Source organism: Lactuca sativa, chromosome 4, assembly GCF_002870075.4.
Source record: "Lactuca sativa cultivar Salinas chromosome 4, Lsat_Salinas_v11, whole genome shotgun sequence".
In the NCBI taxonomy this organism is placed as follows: domain Eukaryota; kingdom Viridiplantae; phylum Streptophyta; class Magnoliopsida; order Asterales; family Asteraceae; genus Lactuca; species Lactuca sativa.
Window position 1 is genome coordinate 219,766,723 of NC_056626.2, and position 11,153 is coordinate 219,777,875.

Consider the following 11,153-nt stretch of genomic DNA (forward strand, 5'->3'; position numbering starts at 1 on the left):
AACTTAATGTTTATCATAGTATCGATGGAGCGTGTGTGGTTAACCGGCACATCGATTGAGGGGTAAACACTTAAGGGTACCAAGTAATTTGCATGGTTACTTCACACCTTGTTTTGTGATCCTCGGCATCCCAGTCACAAAGCCTGAAGGGCACACTCGAGATTGAAACATGCCATTGAACAGTTCAATGAATCTCAAAGATCTAGGAGTTTCTAAACCAATTAAAACCTAATAATACATTTCGTTTATCTTGATGGAAATTGGTGAATCGTCATTCACCTACCTTCAAATATTTTATAGCTTGGATTACGGCATACCTCTTCTAAGTTATAAAATAGTTTGTTGGGTCCTAGCCTTAATATTTCATATTGGGTGTCATATTAAGGACTTTAAATCAACTATCTTGAATATCTCCCATAACATGTTTGGTTTAGACATTTATGATCTTCCCAAATCTCTTGAAACAAGCTTTCCTAAATGAAGATGATGTCCCTTGGAAATCATACTTCTTTCTCCTCCTCCAATTATTCTCCCTAACCCACAAGTTCTTGAAAAAGTTTAAGGTCACTCAAGCCCTATTGGCAAGGCAAGGTCTAGGTGTGATCACATCTTGGAGATGTAGTCACATATTGACAAGCCGGGAGAGTTGGGTGTCAAAGTCTTGAGAAAGTTGGTGGTTCAACTACTTTCTAAGTCACATAGTGAGTTCCTTTGGGACACCTATGAAACAGACTATGACAAAACCCTTAATGATCTTATCTGTTTGCTAAGATCAACTTCCTAAAACTTAATGGACATTGACAATGATGACATTAGATATCTAGTAAAGCATTCTCTTCCGAATGGAAAGGGATCGGCCATAGTCAACTTGGTTGACCAAATGGTAAAGAGAAAATCTAAGTCTGTGATAGTCTTGTGTACCATTATCAAAGGGTCCATATGTTTATATTGCCAAAGGAACGGCCATTGGTTGCGAAGCTGCCAAATTTACCTAAGGATGTTAAAGTCAATAAGTTTGACTCTACTTCAGGTAAAGTCCACTATCTAACTCTGTTAAGTTTCTATTCTGAGATTCTTGATACATGATGTGACTGGGTCACATGGTGATGTTTTAAGAATCAAAGAAAAGTGAAGAAACTTAAAGAAAGAATATGCTGAATCTGATCGCGTAGATGGATTTCTATCGCGTAGTTTGAAAATCGGATTCTTGAGCTACTTCTAAGGAGTTATGAGATATTGCTTAGGAATAGATAACAACAAGTTTTCATATGGATTGTAAGGATAAGTTTTTCCGCAAAGTTTTAAACTAAAAGAAATTTTTTGATTTTATTTATTTTAAAATATCCGTACAATGGCATTTGAGGAAAAATTGTTGCGTATATGATTCCATTTGATGAGATTTAACAATCTTTTAATCCATGAAGATCGATTAGATCTTGAACAAGTAAGTAAACAAAGACGATAAAAACACAATAATAAGAACGAGACAAGATTGAATCAAACGTGTCGAATGATTAAACAAAATCCTCAGAAGAGCTCGATTAAGAACATCAACTGTAGAGGATTGGAAGGTTACAAGAACGATCAAAGAAACCTGTTGTCGTCTAGATGTATCGCTATTCTCAGATCTCTAAAACCTTAACCTAATATGCATGCAAGCGTAAACATATATACAAAACATAAAAGGTTCACGGTTGGACAGGCCCAAACCGGCACACAAAAAGCCTTAGGCTAAGCGAGCCCAAAAGACGCAATCAACAAAAATGATCTTCAGCCCAACAATCTCCCCCTTTGCGTCAATTTGGAGCGAGACCTTCACTTATTACTTGGGCCAGCAGCTGAAACCGGTACCTTCTTCACGGTACTAAACAGACATTTGGTGATTGAAAGAATGGTCTGTCTAAACCGGATGTACCAGTTAATCATATCTTCAAAATACTTGACATCATCGGCCGAGTTCTCTTTACACCGTTTGACAATGAACAACACATGCTCCAAACAGGTTGTGGTGTAAAGATGCTTGTCAGCTAAAGCGAAGAGACATTTCTGCCCTTCCGCTCGAGTGAACATAACTGTGTTGCGTCTTGGGTTGATCCTGCCCAATAGCATTTGATTGAGATCACTGGCCGATCCCACAGGAGCAATTTTGGGTTTCTTCTTGAAGACTGTGGCGACCTCCTGATCCATTAGGGCAACCTCCATGATGTAGCAGATTAACATCCTTTTGACATGGTCTAGAATGGGACCATATTCAGCTTCATTAGTCAAAAGGATATTATACAGGACGATCCAATCATGAGGATTTAGATTCGGTAGATCTGCCAGGGAGATAAGATGAGCAGTTTTTGCAGATCCCCGAATCAATTTGAAACGAACGTTTATAAAACGTCCCTTAGTATAAGGTTTTAGCACCCGAACGTTTACAATCTTCTGGGCGCTCCATGTAAGGAATTATGGACGAGCAGCCGCCAGATAGAAGTCAATGAGCTCCCTGTCAAGCTCAGCGTTCGGGTGAGGGACTTCAAAGATGTTAGAGAAGACGTGGAAGATGAATGCCTTTCGAGTCAGCAGCATATCGAACTGCGAATCGACAGTGTTGTTGCAGTCGAACGATATAACCGGCTCGAGCCATAAGATGTTGGGAGTTTCAATGGCCTCTTTGATTAAGCGTTCCCTGGTCCAGGCAGGGAAGAGAGTCTTTCAGCTCTCAAGGAGATCGTGGGCTTCTTTTTGTTTGCGTTCGGCTTCGGCAGCCTCACGCGCCACACGACTGGCATCTTCACCATCCTTGCGACTGTTCTTTCGTTTTAAAATGTCAGCAATGGTCTCCTTGTCGCCTTCTTCGTCTTCGTCCTCAGCTATGTTCTTGCCTTTGTTCTTCACACCCGAACCTAAAGTTTGATCAGTTGGAGATGGTTCGGTCGTGTGAGTAGCTTTGGAGGAAGGAGGTGGTTTTGATCCTGTGTGAGTAGCTTTGGAGGAAGGAGGTGGTTTTGATCCTGTCTTCTCATCTCCCCCTTGTTTCGGAATGGACACAAAACTTGGGAGGCCTTCTACTTTGTTAAGAAGATCGATGGCTGGAGAGAGCTTTTCAGCAAGGGAACGCCTCACCGAAAAGTTTAAGATTGGATCGTGTGCTTCCAGAATGTTGGAGATAACAGCGTGGACATCCGAAACATACATCTTGACCACCTCCCGTTCAGATCAAAGATCTTCTAGTTGTTGTTGGGATTGAGAGAGTTGTGTGGTCTTGACCTCAAGTGCAGTTGTTTTGATTGCCAGATCGTCCATTAACGAACGCTCGGTTGCCAGATCTTCTTGTAGCTTGGTGAGGCGAGCATCAATGGAGGCAGTAAAGGCCGAGTTGTCGTCGCTTATGGTTTGACGTAGAGTGGCGAACGAAGGCAACTCCAATGAGACAAAATTGACCAATTGTTGGACAATTGGTTCCAAAGATGCCTTTGTGGCATCTGCACTTTCCTGCAGGGACTGCAGCAGGGTAGCAGCATCAGAAAATAGTTTATCGACTTTTTCGGTCGCTGCCTCACATGCCCTGGTAGATGCCTGAATTGCAGCAGTTGCTGAGGCCGCTGAATCATGTTGAGCCCTTGAGAAGGCATCAACAATCTTCTGAAGGGCAGCTTCAGACAAAGTGGACTGTTGGTTAGACGAGGAGGCGAGAAGTAGGTCAATCTTCTCGTTGAGCTCTTTGAGATGTTTCTTGGTTACTGGAGCATCATCCTCCTCGTCACATTGAACTTGAAACGGACTATAGTAGACCGAATCAAAGATCATGTTTTCTCCCCCAAGATAAGGGTTTTCACCCTCAGATGCATGTTCATGAGATGAAGAGGGTGGAGAGGTTGGGGGTGTTGAGGGTTTGGTAGGAGCAGGTTGAGTGGGTGATGGTATAGTTTTGGTTGGTGGTTGAGTATGAGTAGTTTCGGTTGTGTGGGTTTTGGGTTGAGGAGGTTCGGTTACATGTGGTGATTCGGTTGTAGTTGTAAAGATTGGTGGAGGGGAAGGAATTGGGGAAATGGGTAGTTCAATCTCTGGGGTAGGGGACCGAGGTGGTGTATTGCCTCGTTGAGGAGATGCATCCCCTTGAGAGTCGTCAGAACCCGAACTCTCACCCTCAGAGTCACTCGAAAAAGAGGGTATAACAAGCTTTCGCTTCGGTTGGGTCTTCCTCTTCTTCGGTGGTGGGGATGGTGCGGCTTTTGGCTGTTTCCTCTTTTTAGGAGAAGGTCCCTTTGAAGCTTTGGAGGTTTGCTTTCCTTTTTCTGCCTTTTTACCTCTGCTCACCGGTTTATCTGCATCATGAATAGTCCTGAGCATATCCGGGGTCAGATCCCTTGGACCAGATGGCCTTAGCTCCTTGAGCTTCCGAATCAACCTGCAATCCGAAGGCACATCACCATACATTGACTCCGGGATAGAGCCAATAAAGAAGAATTTTGATGCATCTGAGACGATGATCTTCTTGGTATGGAAAGTACCAACAGAAGACATCGATGCACCTTCAGCAGTGGGAACATCAAATCTGTCCATGGCCCATTTAGTTATCAGTATCCAGAATCGGGCCAACGAAACTTCAGAGTGTCGGGATGAAGAGGAGAGGCTTTGAATAAGTTGTTGCCATAGAACAAACCCATAATCCAGGTTGATCCCATTATAAACTCCGTACATGATGGTGAGGAACAGACGACTTGCACCATCTGAACCTGAACTTCTCTCCGACAATCCCTTGAAAAGGACTGTAAATAAACCGTTCCATTGTGGCGGCAAGCATGACTTTTTGAATCTTGCAACTGATGTAAGAACCTCTGTGTATCCCATGTTGTAAAACATGTTATACAGATGACCAATTTGTATCGACTCCGGATGAACTCTGGAATGGTCAGTAGAAAATTCGAGCAAAGTGCAGAAACACGGGCGAGAGACGGAGGTTTTGTGGTCTCCAATCTCGAAAAATACCCGGTCGATAGCCTTGTCGTAATATGCAGTCGCGTAGACCTGCGATAGGGCCGCCATCGGCACCGATTCGATTCTGGAAAGTGCTGGAACAAGTTGGGAATACTTTAAGCACTCTATGACCGGCAACATGTAGGAGTCGTATGCCATTGGGTTAAGATCAATGACCAAACATTGTTGTGGGCGAATGGGAAGAATCTGTGAGGTAGCATGAACTGAAGAGGAGTCAGCCATTGATGCAGGTGAGAAGAAAATGATGAACAGGAAACTGTATGGGAGTGTTTGCGTTTCGGAAATGTTGAAAGTGGTAAAGAGGTAAAAGGAGGTGTAACGGGCTATTTATAGTGGGTGATAAGAGAGAGAAAAATCGTGTCAAATCTCTTATGGATGACAGTTGGGACGTGCGATGATCACGTAGGAGAGAGAGTGTCAGGTTCCTAGGACCACGCCGCCCAATAAGCGTCGTTTCATAGGGACAAGCCGTTACTGTTTAACCACGCGCATTAAATGCCACAGGACAAGAAAGAACTTAAGGTTTAAAAGAATGTCCGTTAAAATTACGATCAACCAGTTATAAAGAAATGTTGAAAGGCTTCTTTTAATTAGGCTAAAAACGACTAGCTTGAAAATAAAATCTCAGAAAGAAAAATAAGAACTAGATCCCAAGGGAAGAAATGTTATGGGTTTGTAACAATTTCATAGGAATCACATAAAATTGGAGATTTTAATAGGGTACTTTCATCAATTCTTTAGTGAGAACTTGAGCAATTTAATTGTTCACCGTCAATTCGTTAGGTGTGGAATTTTGGGTTTCACTTAGTTCGTAGTGACACAATACTAAGATCATAAACACAGATGTTGTGTAACCATAAACCTCAGTGGTAATTTCTGAGAGTCTCAAGGGTTACCATGATGGAATGAGTGTAGTGGAGAAGTAATGTAGAGATGGTGTAAGAGAACAAAGTACCTCTACTGCGAAAAGAAGGACCAAGCAGGAAACTCTTAACTCATGTGAGAAAAGAGTGAGGTAGCTCACGATTAGAATAAATGAATTGGCCTTATTGGGAAGACAAGGTTTGTGTATACCAGGTCATGAAGGCCATTATTCAAAATCTTATGAGGCTTGAGACACATACAGCAGCATGCTTCTAGGGACATTTAGGTATTTCATCAAATGTATCCCCATAAACGAACACTAACACACAAGAAAAAAAATTTTGGAATTTTTGAGATAAACCGAACCCGAACCTTCGGTTGGTTTCGGTTGAGAAAAGTTTTGAAAAACCGAACCCGAACCTTCGGTTGGTTTCGATTCTAGAAAATTCTGAAAAACCGAACCCGAACCTTTGGTTGGTTTCGGTTCTAGAAAATTTTGAAGAACCTAGAAATGCAAGAAAACAAGAATATATATATTTTTTTAATCAAACGAGGAAAAACAAAATTGTACAAGAAATATACAACAATGAAAAACTACCTTTGAAGAAATGAGTGGGTTAGATAGTTGAACCGAACCCGAACGTTTGGTTGGTTTCGGTTCTTATGTTTGAGTTTGAGAGGTAGCATGAGGTACTGACTCTGATTCCATCATACCTAGTCCTTGCAATATTTTATTAAATGATGCTTCAGGAAGAGCTTTTGTAAAGACGTCAGCCAGTTGATCAGTGGTTCTTACGAAGTGAACTTCGACGTTTCCATCTTCCACGTGATCTTTGATGAAGTGATACCTCAGTGCTATGTGTTTGGTTTTGGAGTGTTGCACTGGGTTATGACAGATCCTAATTGCACTTTCAGAGTCACAATATAGTGGGATCTTCTTCATATTGAGTCCGTAGTCTCGAAGTTGACTTTGGATCCAAATCACTTGTGACGTGCATGATGCAGCTGCAATGTATTCCGCTTCGGCAGTAGATAGCGACACGCACGTTTGTTTCTTGGATTGCCAGCTGACTAACTTCCCGTCAAGAAATTGACAGCCACCAGTTGTGCTTTTACGGTCGAGTCCACATCCTCCAAGGTCAGCATCAGAATAAGCTTGAACAAAGAAGCCTGAGTTGGATGGATACCATAGACCTAAGGAGGTGGTTCGCTTGAGGTAGCGTAGGATGTTCTTCACTGCAAGCATGTGAGGTTCGCGTGGGTTTGCCTGAAATCGAGCACAGTAACAAACAGAAAACATGATATCAGGTCTGCTAGCGGTTAGATACATTAATGAGCCAATCATTTGACGATAGAGCGTGATATCAACAGCCGGTTTGTCTAGGGATGGGGTAAGCTTGGTGCCGAATGCCATTGGGACTTTGACTTTTGAGTCTCCCATCATTCCAAAATTTGCTAGGAGAGTCTTCGTGTAGGCTTCCTGATTATTAAAGATGCCTTCGGGTCCCTGTCTTATGTTTAAACCAAGGAAAAAATTAATAGGACCCATTGAGCTCATTTCAAACTTAGTCTCCATCAGCTTTCTGAATTCAACTGTTAAGCTAGGATTTGTGGAACCAAAGATGATGTCATCGACATAAATTTGAACTATCATAAGGTGGTTACCTTCCTTTTTGCGAAAGAAGGTTGGGTCAACCGAACCTTGTTTGAATTTAGACATCTTTAAAAATTTTGTAAGCGTTTCATACCAGGCTCTCGGAGCTTGCTTAAGGTCGTACACAGCTTTATCCAGAATATAGCAATGATTTGGATGCCTTTCGTTCACGAACCCAGGAGGTTGCTCCATGTACACCGTTTCTTCAAGTTCTCCATTGAGAAATGCACACTTGACGTCCATTTGGAAAACCTCAAAGTTCTTGTGAGCAGCATAAGCCAGAAATATTCTAACAGATTCTAGCCGAGCTACTGGAGCGAAAGTCTCTTCATAGTGTATCCCTTCCTCCTGACAATATCCCTTTACCACCAGACGAGCCTTGTTCCGTATAACATTACCTTCCTTGTCCATTTTGTTCCTAAAAACCCATTTGAGACCAACAACCGAAGCATCTGGAGGAGTTGGAATTAGGCGCCAGACTTTGTTCCTTTCAAATTCGTTCAGCTCGTCTTGCATTGCTTGAACCCAATCAGAGTGATCGAGGGCAGTATTAACTGTCTTTGGTTCAACTTTTGATACGAATGAGTTGAACATGCAAAACTCAACCTTTGAAAATAAGGAAGTCTGTTTTGCTTTCAGTTGTGATCGGGTCAAGACCTTTTCAGAGACATCTCCAACTACTTGAGAGACAGGATGATCTCTGGTCCATTTGATAAGAGGAGGGTAATTTAGATCAAAGGTTGGGTCTAGTTCAGCATTAATTATTTCGTCTGGCTCAGATTGGCTATCGTAACCGAGTGTCATATCATTATGTTCCCTCTCAGTTGATGAGCTTTGAAAGACATGAGGTTCAGGTGTTTCGTGTGATTCTGAGCTTTCGTGTGAGACCTCTTTGGTTGAAGTTGTAGAACTTGGCTCCCCCTGGACTTGAGCGCTTGGCTCCCCCTCGACTTGAGCACTTGGCTCCCCCTCGACTTGAGCGTTGTTGGAAGGAGAGTCGTTAGAGATTGATGCTTCTTCATGCATTCTCCTTGCAGCGTCTTCGACAATCTGCTCCATGTGATCAACTTTGTTGTCTGCTGCACCTGCTTCGGAGAGTGAAGCTTTCTCTGGTTCGTCAAAGAGCTCCAGAAATTTCTCGTATAAATTGGCGACCGAGACTGTGATTTGGCCAGTTAGAGGAAAGATTTCCCCTGCGGTGTCTTCTTTGGCCTGTAGCTTCTTGACATAGGTGTCGTCAAAGGTCACATAGTATGTCTCTTCAATCTTTCTCGAACGCTTGTTTAGGACCCTGTATGCCTTGGATGTGAGCGAGTAACCCAGAAATATTCCCTCGTCGGCTTTGACATCAAACTTGTTGCGTTGTTGTTTAGAATTAAAGATGAAACACCTTGAGCCGAACACATGGAAAAATTTCACATTTGGCTTTCTGTTGTTCAGTATCTCATATGGAGTGAGCGTGAACCTCTTGTGGAGATATGACCTGTTCTGTGTAAAACAAGCAGCCGAAATAGCATCAGCCCAAAAATAAAGAGGTAAGGAAGCGAAACTTAGCATAGTTCGGGCAGCTTCACACAAAGATCGGTTTTGTCTTTCGACTATTCCGTTCTGTTGCGGTGTGTAGGGAGCTGAGAAATTATGACTAATTCCCTTTTCTGCAAGAAATTCTTCAAACTCCTTGTTCTTGAATTCGAGACCATTGTCGCTTCTGATGTTACGAACAACCTTCTTAAGTTGTACTTCAATTTGCTTGATAAACACTTTCAGCTTTTGAGTCGCTTCAGATTTGAGCTTTAGAAAGAACACCCATGTAAATCGTGAAAAGTCATCAACAATAACAAGAATATACTTGCTACCACCGATGCTTTCGATAGATGAAGGACCACACAAATCGATATGAAGTAATTCGAGTGGTTCAACAACTTTTGTGTTGATTATAGATGGATGACTTTGACGACTCTGCTTCCCCATTTCGCATGCAGCGCACAGATGATCCCTGTCGAACTTGAGCAATGGAAGGCCCCTAACATGACCTCCAGTAACAAGACGGTTGATATCTTTAAAATTAAGATGAGATAATCTTCGGTGCCACAACCAACTTTCGTCGGATTGAGCTTTTGACAACAAGCATATAGCTGGGTTTCCTTTGATGGGTTTAAGGTTTAAGGGAAACATTTCACCCTTTCGCTCTGACTTGAGAATCACTTTCTTTGACTTTTTCTCTATGATTTCAGAACCTTCATCATCGAACGAGACTTTGAGACCTGTACCTCCAACAAGCTGAGATACACTAATGAGGTTGTGTTGGAGTCCTTCCACATAAGCCACCTTCCTTATAGTAAAGTCTCCATTTGTTATCATCCCGTATCCCTTTATGGTGCCAAAAGAATTGTTTCCAAACTTGACGTTGCCACCATTTGCAAGAGATCTGTATTCCCTAAGCTCCTCTTTTCTCCCTGTCATGTGACGTGAGCAGCCACTATCGATGTACCATTCTTCGTCGAACTGCTCGTCACTTATAACCTGCAAAAATTAGACAGATTTAGGAACCCAAAATTTCTTGGGTCCACGTGAGCTTTGCATGGAAACGGGAACAATAAGAGAGACATCAACAAGATAAGTTTGTTTTATAAGAGTTGTTGCATCTTTCCTTTTAATGGTAAAAACTTTTATTTTGTTAGGGTTGGGTGAATTAGGTTTGGATTCTGGTTGGGATTCATTGACCTTTTTCTTCCACTTTTGCTCAGTTGACGAATGAGATTTTTGAAAACAAGAGTAATCAGCTTTAGAGTAAGATGGAGACGAATCGGTGGGAGTAGAAGAATTATGAGACCGAGAAGAGGAATTAGAAGAATGAGAAGAATTTGAACAAGAGGGTTTGGATTGAGAGAAGTTTCGGGCTTGAGACTCTAGGTGACCCTTTTGCTTTTGATCATTGGAGGGAATGACCTTAGAGTTTTGTTCTCTTTTGACTTCAGAACCGAACCTTTGCGTTCGGTTGGAACTGTTTTTGGAACCGAACCTTTGGTTTCGGTTGAAGTCCTTTTCAGAACCGAACTTTTGCCTTCGGTTGATATCTTCTTGTGAACCGAACCTTGGCTTTTGATTGATATCTTCTTGTGAACCGAACCTTGGCTTTCGGTTGATATCTTCTTGTGAACCGAACCTTGGCTTTCGGTTGATATCTTCTTGTGAACCGAACCTTGGCTTTTGGTTTTTGTGACTTTCAAGCTTTCCTGCAGGATTGTTTTCATACTTTAGATTCTTGTCTTGATGAGAGAAATATGCATTCTGGGAATGCCAGAGTTGTTTCCTTTCAGAAAGGTTCTTCCTGTATCTATTGTTCCTTTCTATCTTCCTATTCCTCATCTGAGAAGGTTGATGATGAACATTTGCTTTCATTTTTGGTGACTCCTTGGCTGGTTCCTTTTGAACTGCAGGAGTTGTACTTTGAGCCGAAGGATCCGAGGGAATGTCTTCTTTTGCCGAGTGATCATTCTTCTGAGGAATATCTTTTGTACCACTGGTGCTCGGCTCATCGAAGTTGTTCGGCTTATTCAAGGGTTCAAGTATGTATCTTCCTTTGCTCTTCCAGGAAGTTCTTTCAGATAAACCAATGGTTTCGTCTGCATTATCAATTGGAGCTACA